General features: G+C 39.5%; 1 protein-coding gene and 1 pseudogene across 4 annotated transcripts in view; both read right to left on the bottom strand.

Moving 5' to 3' along the window:
- Positions 1-683: 683 nt before the first annotated feature.
- On the bottom strand, positions 684-1,330 carry LOC143435705 (large ribosomal subunit protein uL23 pseudogene; annotated as a pseudogene).
- Positions 1,331-5,685: 4,355 nt separating this feature from the next.
- The window catches only part of Lin7a (lin-7 cell polarity scaffold A), a 140,085-nt gene continuing 134,576 nt past the window's right edge, over positions 5,686-11,194 (bottom strand). For all 4 annotated transcript variants that reach the window (XM_076920153.1, XM_076920152.1, XM_076920154.1 and 1 more), the window contains one exon: positions 5,686-10,862. The gene's annotated coding sequence lies outside the window, so the exon portion shown is untranslated. The remainder of the gene's footprint in view (positions 10,863-11,194) is intronic.

Below are 11,194 nucleotides of genomic sequence, written 5' to 3'. Positions count from 1 at the left end.
TCTAATTGTTGCTTTAATTGCTTTATATATGTGATCCTCTTACTCAGTATGGTGGTGAAGTCACATGGCATGTACTCTTTAACACTCTTTAATCTTAGGAAAGATGGTGGCCAGGCACATGTTTGCTTTCATCCTAATTAGCCCATTAGCCAAGACAGAGACAAGTCATATGATTGTTGTTTAAACATATCTATTTTCCTAGTAGATCTATTTTTTAAATGAGTTAAATCCAAGTGACATGTGCCTCCCCCACATGCATATAAAGAAGAATTAAATTATACATAACATGTTCTAGCAAATTAAGAATTGCCTATGTACAGATTTTTAATTATCAGCTTTTGGTTAAAAGTTTTAAGTTTTTTTGTTACAGATTTTACAGACTTCTTTTTTTTTAAACCACACCCAATGAACTTCCAAATCCTGAGATCGTGTTTACATAACAGCCTTAGCAGATTTCTTGAGGCAGAGCATCAGACAACCACAGATAAGAGACTTTGGGGAGTGTAGAACAGCGGAAGTTTATATATAAGAGATTTTGGGGTCATTTGTGCAGTACCAGAAGTTGTTGCAATTTGGGAGAATTTGAAAATCCAGTGTGCCAATTTTTGGCCATTGATTGATTGAGCTGTATTGAGGCCAAACCATTTTTTTAATGGTGAAAAAAAAATAGTGTATATTTAGAATTAGTCATCTGGACTCAGTTTAGATGACTGCAATCTTGTTGGTACCATCTAGAGCTTCATAATCAGGAGTCAAGCGAACACACGCCTTCTTCTCTCCATCAGGCCTTATCAGGTATTGACTTTGGCCACATCAATGTCATAGAGTTTCTTCACGGCCTGTTTGATCTGGTGCTTGTTGGCCTTGACATCCACAACGAACACAAGCATGTTGTTGTCTTTTATCTTCCTCATGGCTGACTCCGTGGTCAGCGGGAATTTGATGATAGCATAGTGGTCAAGCTTGTTGCTCCTGGGTGCACTCTTTCGAGGATATTTTGGCTGCCTCCAGAGGCGCAGAATCTTGGGCTGCCGGAAGGTGGGTGATGTTCGGATCTTCTTTTTGTGGCTGTGGACGCCTTTCGGCACTGCCTTCTTAGCTTTCAAGGCCTTCGCTTTGGCTTTGGTTTTCAGAGGGGCAGGAGCTGCCTTCTTCGCTTTCGGCGCCATCTTGACGGAAAAAAAAGGAGGCCAAACCATTTGTAGTAAGACAGCTAGGCTTTGATGAAATCTCTGAGTCCAGGAAGGAAAAGGGGGCCATATAAGGCCCAGGAGGGTGTGAGGAAGTTAGAGGCATGAGAAAGAGGCAAAGCAAGCAGCTCAGAGGGAGAGGTAAGGAAAGGGTGGCAGGCCCAGAAGGCCTTAAGCAAGCTAAAGACTTGCAGCTTCTAGGAAGCAGATAAGAAGTTCCAGGAAGAAGCTTAGAACAAAGGGAGGAAAAGAGGGCTCAGTCTCAAGGTGAAAAGAATTTTAACCCGGGGCATCCCCAAGCTGTTTTGAGACTTGCCCAAGAGAAATGCGTCATATCACAAAGGACAGTCTTACCTTTCCATGGGATAGGGACCCAGTAGGTCAAGAGGAGCGCGCCAACACTGGTATGATTTTTTTTTTTTTTTTTTTTTTTTTTTAATAAAAATAGACAAAGCACGCAACTCTGGGTTGACCCTTATCCAGTAGAGGAGGAGAGGGGAGTGGCTTTTGGGGAAAGGGTGGGTTCCAGTGGAGGCAAAGGGGTGTTTTAAATAAGTAGAGAGCTGCCTAAGTGCTTGAGATGCCCGTAAGGTAGTGAGTGCTAAGAAGAGTGTAGCGCCTCTAGAATCAAGAGAGAGGCTACTTCCTGAGCAGAGGCATCTGGATGGGTTCAGCCTGACTTAACAAGGCCAGTAGATTGAGCCAGGCCCTGAGAGGGGGGAGAGAAGGGGAAAGTGAGAGAGGAGGGGCTAGGGGCAAGTGGTCCCAGACGGACTCAGGAGCAGAGGTAGCAAGACCCAGGAGCAAAGAAAAAGCAAGAGACCACACAGCCCAAAGAGCTGCGGTTATATAGGGATCAGGAAAGAAAGTCCAGCCCCTGGGAGGAAGGGAGAGGTTTAGGATGAGAGACAAGATGAGAAGTGCTACAAATGAGACTTGTCTCTGATTCCTTTGATACTTGACAATTAAGAGATGTGAAAGTTTTGGAAGGTACCTGATATTTAGTAAACAGTCTTGAAGTACTTGTCAGCTTTAAGTTGTGATGACATGCTAACCAAACAAGTCGTCACTTTTTGATACACCTTTCAATTCCCTCACTTCCTCAAGGTGGCACATTCAGACATCTGTATTATCTCAGAACTTCCTGGTGATCGATGATCATTTTCGTATTGGTCAGTTAGCTGCTGAGCTCTTTAGAAAGCTAGAGTAACACAGAGATCGGCCACTTAAATCCAGAACAACTCCCCAGCTGATACCAACTGAAACAGCCCTCTTTCATAAGTGTGTGTGTGTGTGTGTGGGGGGTCCCACTAAGTCGACAGCGTGCGTTTGCTTGTATGGTTTCTGTTCCGAGAAGGTGTTTCTAAGTTTTCAGGTAAAATGTTATCTCAGTAACCCAACGTTACTCTCTCTCTAGGTTTCTCAGAGACAATACATGATCCTAGATGTGCAACAGTGAGGACTAGACTAGTTACACAGGGAAGGAGACACACGTGTGTATCCATGGGCAGCCCTCCATGTGTCTCCTTCCCTGTGGTGGCCAGTCTGCCTCTCACTTGTGCAAGGCCCTTTACAATTTTTTAAATACTGCAGTGCAGTATTTAAAATTTAAAAGTTAATAAACCCTCACAGGAAGCTTCTAGGTAACAATGAAATTCTTTGGAACGATACTTGTGTGATGCACTTCTTTATGCAATCTAACTTAAAGAATAAATATATATATATATATATATATATATATATATATATATATACATATATATATATATATATATTACATCTCATGTATGAGTATTCCCTCCAGGGTCTTGTAAGTTTTCATCCTTGAAGTAAACAAAAGGACCAAAGGATACTTTGATACTTTGGGTAGGATCAATGTGAAGTAATCTGTGTCTGTGTCAACTTTGTCGTCATTATGAATAAATACCAGGCAGAAACCAGTGTACATAAAGGTACGTTTGCTTTCCATACAGTTTAGGAGGTATCAGTTCATCCCTATTGGCCCTGTAGCTTTGGACCTGTGGTGAAGCAGCACTGTGGTATGTAGGGGAAAACAAACCCATCAGCAACCATGTGGCTGAAGTCTAAAGAGAAAGGGGCTGGAAACTCACTACCGTCCCTCCCTCCCTCCCTCCCTCCCTCCCTCCCTCCCTCCCTCTCCCTCTCTTTCTCTCCCTCTCCCTCCCCCTCCCCGTTTCTCATTTTAATAAATATTTTATTGAGTGTCCATACAGCACAAAGTGTAGATTATGGCCATCTTATATGTATATACAACATTAGTAATTAAGAGAGAATGAGATTCTCCATTTCTCCAAACATTATGGTTTGATTTAACTTTTAATTACATGTATGTGTGGGTATGTGCACATAAGTATACATATTCATCCATGCAGGCCAGTAGAGGGCATTGGATTCCCTGGAGCTCTCATTACAATGGGTGTAAGCCATCCAGTGGATGTTGGGAACTGATATTGGGTCATCTGCAGGAATTGTTTGCATTTTAAAAAATTAATTTATTTACATCAAATGTTGCTCCCCTCTTAGTCCCTCCTCACAGAGACCTTCCCCTCAATCCCCGTCCTCTTCTCTTCTGAGAGGGTGGGGTAACCCCTGGGTATCCCCCTATCCTGGCACATCAAGTCTTTGCCAGGGTCTACTACCCACTTCCAAGGGAACTCTGACAGCTTCCACTAAGCGTTGACATCTCCCAGTAGACCATGCTGTCATTATGCTTTACCATTTGGTCCCCTGTGGGACACTTGTCTAAATTATACTAAAATATAAATGTTGATCTCAGGGGAAACTTAATGTTGACAACATGATAGAAAAGTTAAGGATAACTAAATCTTTTACTCTTTATTAGTAACTTTTATTCACCTCAGTAACCAAATAGCTATGAAGATGGTTATTATCCTCACAATTGGAGCAGGTTGGGAGAAGCATCCTATAGCTGAGCTGATGGCTTCTCCCATGGAATAATGCATGTGGGGAAAATGGGAGATGGAGATACTGTCATGAAAGATATTTACATGAAAGATATTCACACTCAGAGGATAAAACTCAGGTCAGGAAGGCTGAGTGAATAAGAGAGGAGGCTCAGTCTGTGGACCCAGAGGTTAGAATGCTATAAAAGCAAGAGGACCCCAAGTTCAAATCAACAACATTCATGTCAAACAACGCAAAGCAAAGTAAATCAAAACAAAACTAAAGCTAGGTGTGGTTGCATGTGCCTAGACCTTAGCACTATGGAGACAGGAACACTACTGGAATTTGTCACCCAGTGATCCATCTTTAGGTTCATGGAGAAACACTGTTTCAAAGGATTGAGAAAAGAATGACAGTGCAAAATCCCTGATGTTGTTCTCATCTGGATCAAATACAGACAACACACACACACACATACACTCACACATACACACACACACTCATGTACACACTAACACACACATTTTAAATGAAGATAAAGATCACTTTTATTTTTATATTCTTCAATTAAACTATTCAATATTTAAGTCTTTAAAATTGTATGAAACTGAGTTTTCAATTCAGATGAAGTCTGGGCTTAAATACGAAAACCTAAGTGTTCCTAGAATTATAGTGAAGCCTTCTAGACACACACACACACAAGCACACACACAGACACACACACAGACACACACACAGACACACACACACACACACACACACAAAACACCCAAATACACAGAGACAGACACAGAGACACACACATACATATAGACACAAACACACAGACACACACACAGAAACATCCACACACACACACAAACAAATAGAAACAGACACATACACACACATATACACACACACACACATACATACATATATACATACATACATACATACATACATACATACAGATACATAATACACAAGGAACTAGTTTAGAATTGATTCATAGTCTGATATAGTGGTAGAGTGTTTAACCTTATGCTGAAGAAAATGCCATACCATTTCTCAGTTATGTGGCAAATTTTATTCTTATTGTGTTTCATGATCTACGACTTTCACATTTATGAATAAGTGCACCATGTAATGACCTCCTTTTCTGATACTATATTCATGTCCAAGTTTAGAGAATCTTAAAAGTCTGACAGTTTTTATATAAATGATTAGTTTATGTAAACAATTAGAATTTTGAAGAATTCTGAAAATCGGAATAACTTTTCTATAGAAAATCTTGGAGAGGTGTGGCAGATAACATCTAAGATGAGATTTCAAAGACCAGATTGGTGTCTGCTCTAGAATGGCTTCAACTCCCCCAAACTTCAGCCTCAGAATTTATGTGGAATGCAAAAGAGGAAAGAAAAATGTGTGCTCTCTCTTTCCTTACAGAACCTCATCCCTCCACAAAAAGATTTCACTATGTGTTATGAATAGAAAAACATGTGAGACTTCACTTGGGAGCACACACATCTCAGCAACTGATGACTCCTCCCCCCCACCCCTGCAATGATAATAAAAACAGTACTTCCAGTTTGGTATCTAATACGTTTACTTCCCAGCAGCATAATACCACTTTGGTCAGGTTGAACCACTGCACAATTTTGCAGCTCTTTCATAAAAACAACGCAAACAATTGGAGAGACACGATGTACATGCAATGGTGAGAAACGGTACAGTTGGCCAGTCCTCCCCTATAAATATGAAATGCCCTTGGTTCATCTCCACACTGTGTATTTATAAGCCCTTGGATCAGGGGTTTTTGTTCTTTCTGGTTTTTTAGTAGCACCAAATAGACACAGTGGCTGACAATGAATAATTCTGAAGTCATTGAAACATTTTCACAAGTAGAAATTTTCTGGATCAGAACTTGTATGGACGTCCCTGGCTTGAAGTATTGTATTTCATGAGAGTATGCTATCGTGTAAGATTCCATTCTAATCCTGTTTTTGTTTCTGATGTGATTTGTTTGCTATAATGAGTTATAATTTACTAATATCTTTTAGTAACTACTTTACAAACTCAAGATATTTCTATATACAATGATTCATTCGTTTTAATGTAGGAGTGCCCCCCCTCAAGCCTACAGATAATGCTTAGGTACATGGACCACTGTGTTGGACTTTGTGGGTTCAAACCCCCAACTCTGCCAGCTAATCGGGTGACCTTAGAAAAGTCAGGCGTCTGTGCTTCAGGTTTTCTGCGTGTAAATGGAATCCAGTGAATAGTGAGTCCAGTGAATCAGTGAGCCCTGGTGGGAAATGCTCTGAACCTGCAACCTGGCAGAGATGGATGCAATTTTAAGACTGTTAAAATTGCCTACCGCCCTGCGTTGCAACTCTGCTTTATGGCTAAACTGTCGGGCAAATTTGAGTGGTTATGTTCAGAAAGGCAAGCTCACGTAAATCTGTGCAGGAAGTATTGACAGGTTCCCACGTGGCAAGGGCTTGTTGCTGTTGCTTCTCTAGCATTTGTGATGAGGACCCAGTGGATGATAAACTGGTTAGCCAGAATTAGAGTCCCTTAGGATGGGATTACATTTGACTTGTTTCATATTGTGTTTCTAGAATCTAGCATGTACTGGGAACACAGACATATTTGTTAAAAAAAAAATAAATACACGGAAAAGTTTGGAAGGGGGTGGCAAGTGAGTAATTTTTAGCTCAGGTATATTCTAGGAGTCAGGGATAAAAGAAGGGGCATATGAAAGCCCACATTTAGAAATGATGCTTTCAATGACCATGGATCCTTTGAAAAATACAAGTGTCATAGGGCAATCTAATATGCTTGATGATTTAACTGCTTAAAAAAAAAACCCTAAAGTATAGTGTTCTGTAAACTTTAGAAATAAAAATTTATTTTTGAAGCCTACATGCCAAATTAGCCATGCGCTTTTGTAAAGAGCTAGAGAGATTTCTTTTACTCATTTTGTGTGTGTGTGTGTGTGTGTGTGTGTGTGTGTGTGTGTGTGTGTGTAAATTTTCAAGCATTGCTCCTGACTTAAAGGTCCTGGAACCTTTGAGATATTTAATTTAATTAGATTCCTGGATGTATATTAGAGGAAATTCTGGTTCTGGCTATGGCATGCAAAATTATAATGCTAATTAACATATGTTAGTCAGAAGTCAAAACGAATTTATTTACCCTCCTCTTGAATAAACTCACTCATTCAACAAATATTCATTGAGTGCCCAGAGAGTGCCAGCTCATGTGCAGGACCAGAGTCACATTCCTTGGTCTTATGGAGTTTGGGGTCTAAAGGAGGATAGGGTGCTCTTGAAGGGCTTACTCATAGGGGCGTCCTGAATCTTCAGAGAACGCTCTGTATCTGCCGTCATTTTGTTTGAAGCTTAAGTATAGGCAAGGTGTGCTTACAAGCAAAGTCCAGCTAAGCGGTGAGAAATCCAGGGACTCATTCACCCACAAATGGTGACAGATACTGAAAGCAGTGCACCACCTTTGGAGTCCTGAATGTACAGCTGTATAAAAGGAAATAAGGTCAGCTAGATACCACGTTTGCGAACTGCATTTGTAAATGGGCATAATTTGTCTCTAGCTAAAGTTTAGAGACAAACTCCCCTTAACAGGCCCCTGAATGCTAGATTTTTTTTTTATTTAGATCTTAGCATTGTCTTGAAAGGTAGCGGTGGCTCTCTTTGCTAGAGAATTCCCTATTGATTACATGATTGAGGAACACAAGAGTCTGTTATTCTTCCAAAGTCAATTGTAATTTAAGCTCATTATCTTTCTGCAGATGTTCTGTTGCAAATGGCTACAGAATCAAAATGTAAACGCTCCAGTGAAAAGGTTCAGGAATTCTTTTACCTTTTGTGCTTGCCTTAGAATCATAGCAGGGAAAAGATGCAGAAAGAGCTACTTGCACTTGACCAAAGGAAAAAGCTGAAATTCACTACATGAGGTCCCTGTTGAGAAGTCACAATCATTTCTCCCTAACTTTTAACACCCCATTTATTATATTTATATTGAACTGCATGGATGCACAGTCTATGTAAGATGCTTTCTTTTTTTTTTTTTTTTTTAATGGATGACATCAGACAGGTCGGAGGCTCTGTATGTGACTCTTGGGAATAGAGAAGTTCCGTACAAATCATGGTGGATTTGTTCCTCCCTTCCTATCTTGCTTCAGTGAAACTTCAGAGATGCTCCAGGGGCTTCTGTAAGTCTTTGGGGGGTGGGGGGAGTCACTTTTGATTAAGATTCTAGAGAAATGCTTACATTTCAATGAGCTAAACTTCACTAAAGAGAACCAGCCATTTGTATGTAAGACCATGGAGACATATAACCTATCCCTTGGCTTCTGTACGTGTGATGGATTGCTTCATTTCGACGGACAACCTGACATACATTTATCAGCACTACATGTGGTACAAATGAAGCATAAAATTCAAAGACTTCTAGAAAACACCAGCATAAAGTATCTGCTTATTTCATAGTTGCTTCTGACAATACTTGTACTGATGTGAAATCACATGTTAAGTTTGGCATTAACTAAACACTTAACGGCTAAGGGAAAACATTTATCTTAAGCTCCAAATTTATTCAGTGTACTGAAACTCATTGAAATGACCATTTTCTCATAATAAGGGTGAGATGATTTCCTTTTATGAGATTTTTGTGGCATCTCCTGTATAGCTTTAATATTTCTTTGTTAAATGATAAGTAAAATATATGTTTATTACCTATTTTTTTTATAAAAATGAGAACTATCTTTCAAACTGAATAATACTCAAATAGTCTGCACTTATTTCTTTTTGTCATGTTTGTTCCTTTTATCGACCTATTTTATATAACATTCTGGGTCCTCGCTGACCCCTTCCCTAACCTCTCTCTAGTAAAAAATGATACGTTTTTGAGGATGGGAATTTGTTACCACAACAGGATAGTGTTGAAATAAATTGGTGTAGCTCTTGGATTTCTGACTGTTTGTCACCCGGTTGGGAGATGCACTATCTAAAGCAGTAAGAAATTGCTATTGACAATAGTACCACCGGATGGTGTGAGACAGAACACGCTGGGTACATCTAATTGGTTTTCTTTAGTTTCAAGAAGATGGCTTGTAAGCTGAGCTTCACAAATTTCTATGCTGGAGGACTATCTGAAATACCAAATTCTTTGTATCTTGGGAAACCATTTTCTGCTTTTGAAAAAAAATGGACATATTAAAATAACGGACTCTGTTTTGATGATCCATCTGGTTGCTTTAACTAGACAGTTATTCTTTTTGGTGTGTGTGTGTGTGTGTGTGTGTGTGTGTGTGTGTATACACTTTTGTGCTTAAGGTGTTTAAGTGCCTATTCATTACATTATGGAAAACCAGATTACGTGTCTAGATTTACCCTAAATTAAAAAATATTGTGTGTACGGGAGGTTCTAACAGATCTTTGTGAAAGCTGAAATAATTGATTGCTTATTTACAAATGGGAATATGCAAAAATGAAACAGATTTCCCCTTGGAGAAAGCAGTATCTGTCATTTACAATACTGGTATTACTGGATTCCACATACTTCAATGTAAGAGGGCCAGTATCTTTGATCTCAGACTGTCAAAAATATAAGATTTATATTACAGGGTTACTGATCTAAACTTTGTGTGATATATTCCTTTGGATGTATATATATGTGCACATATTATAATTCAGTTTTATAAATCTCCAAGATTTAAAATATCAACTAGATTTCTATGAAAGTACATCAATGTGTGCAGGATGGGTTTAGACTTCTCCAAAGCTGATCAATGGAAATGAATAAATAAAATTTAAGAGAAAATATTGAGGGCAGGTTACATATATCAAGTGAGGAGGAATTCATAAAGCTGAGAGAATCTTTTACCAGAGTTGTGACCCTTGTTAAACAAAGAAGCAAGTTATAACATGTACTCTGGTCTTATATATTGTGTGGAACGAATATATATTATATTCTGTCTAAATTAATAATAGATACAGGCAATATTTAACTTTTTAAAAAGGACAGCATTGAGTTTCAACCTTTACTGCTAATAAATTAAAAGTTCAGCTAAAATATCCTAAAATAATAATAATAAAAAAACTTCTGCTGATGCATTTGGAAATTGGTAGAAATGAAAAATAAAAAGCCAACTGTTTCCAACTTCAGAACAGATTTATGTAGGATAAGAACTTGGCATTTTCAGGAGAAGAGTGGAGGTTATAACTAAATCAAATTCCAATTCAGACAGCTCAGCAACATAGACTGTGGAAGGGTTAGGGCAGAGGTCAAAGTGTAGGTTCCTTTCACGTGGCCACAACCTTGAACTGATGCAGTTTGAACTATAGCCTAATGAAGGGTTTGCTAATCTCTGGAAGAGCCTTAGACCAAAGATTTACTTAATCCTAGCCCAGGTGATTTGTTCAAAAGTCACAGACTTTATTCTTACACTGTTTCAGTCTGCAGACTGGAATACTTCTCTCCCTCAACACACTGCGAGTTTCCACCTGCCGTGAATGGAAGGTCTGAGTAGGTAAAAAAAAGCAATGAACAGGGGGGCTGGTGCCCAGAGGAGGAAGATGTTGAATTGCCTTGGTAAAGAATGGAAACACCATGTGTTCACAGCTTTTGTGAGAGGTGTAATTACTGGTGTTCTTTTTCCCTTTTTCTATGTGCTGGGATTCCGGAGCACGGGGTCCAAATTTGTGACTGTTGGATGATTGACCTGCTAGCTTTCGCTTCAAGTGCCTGAAACGGGATGGGGTCAGGTAGGGTAGGGTGGGGTGGGAAGAGAGTAGAGAGAAATCAATGATTAGTATTCATTTTTAAACTATAAATCACTACAACTTTCAAGAGCATGTACTATACAAATGTCTTAATTACTGGTCCATCGCTGTGAAGAGACACCATGACCAAAACACCTTATACCACAGCACCTTATAAAAGAAAGTAATTGGGCAGCATTGACCAACTTTGGAGAGTATTGTGGCAGGTAGGTAAGTATGCAGCTGGATCAGTAGCTGAGAGTTTGCATCTTATCCACCAGCAGGATGGGGGGGGGGACTGGTCCTGATCCTGGT

The sequence above is a fragment of the Arvicanthis niloticus genome, chromosome 22 (genome assembly GCF_011762505.2).
Source record: "Arvicanthis niloticus isolate mArvNil1 chromosome 22, mArvNil1.pat.X, whole genome shotgun sequence".
Classification (NCBI taxonomy): domain Eukaryota; kingdom Metazoa; phylum Chordata; class Mammalia; order Rodentia; family Muridae; genus Arvicanthis; species Arvicanthis niloticus.
Note: the sequence above shows the minus strand (reverse complement) of the source record. Positions and strands in the feature narration are given on the sequence as shown.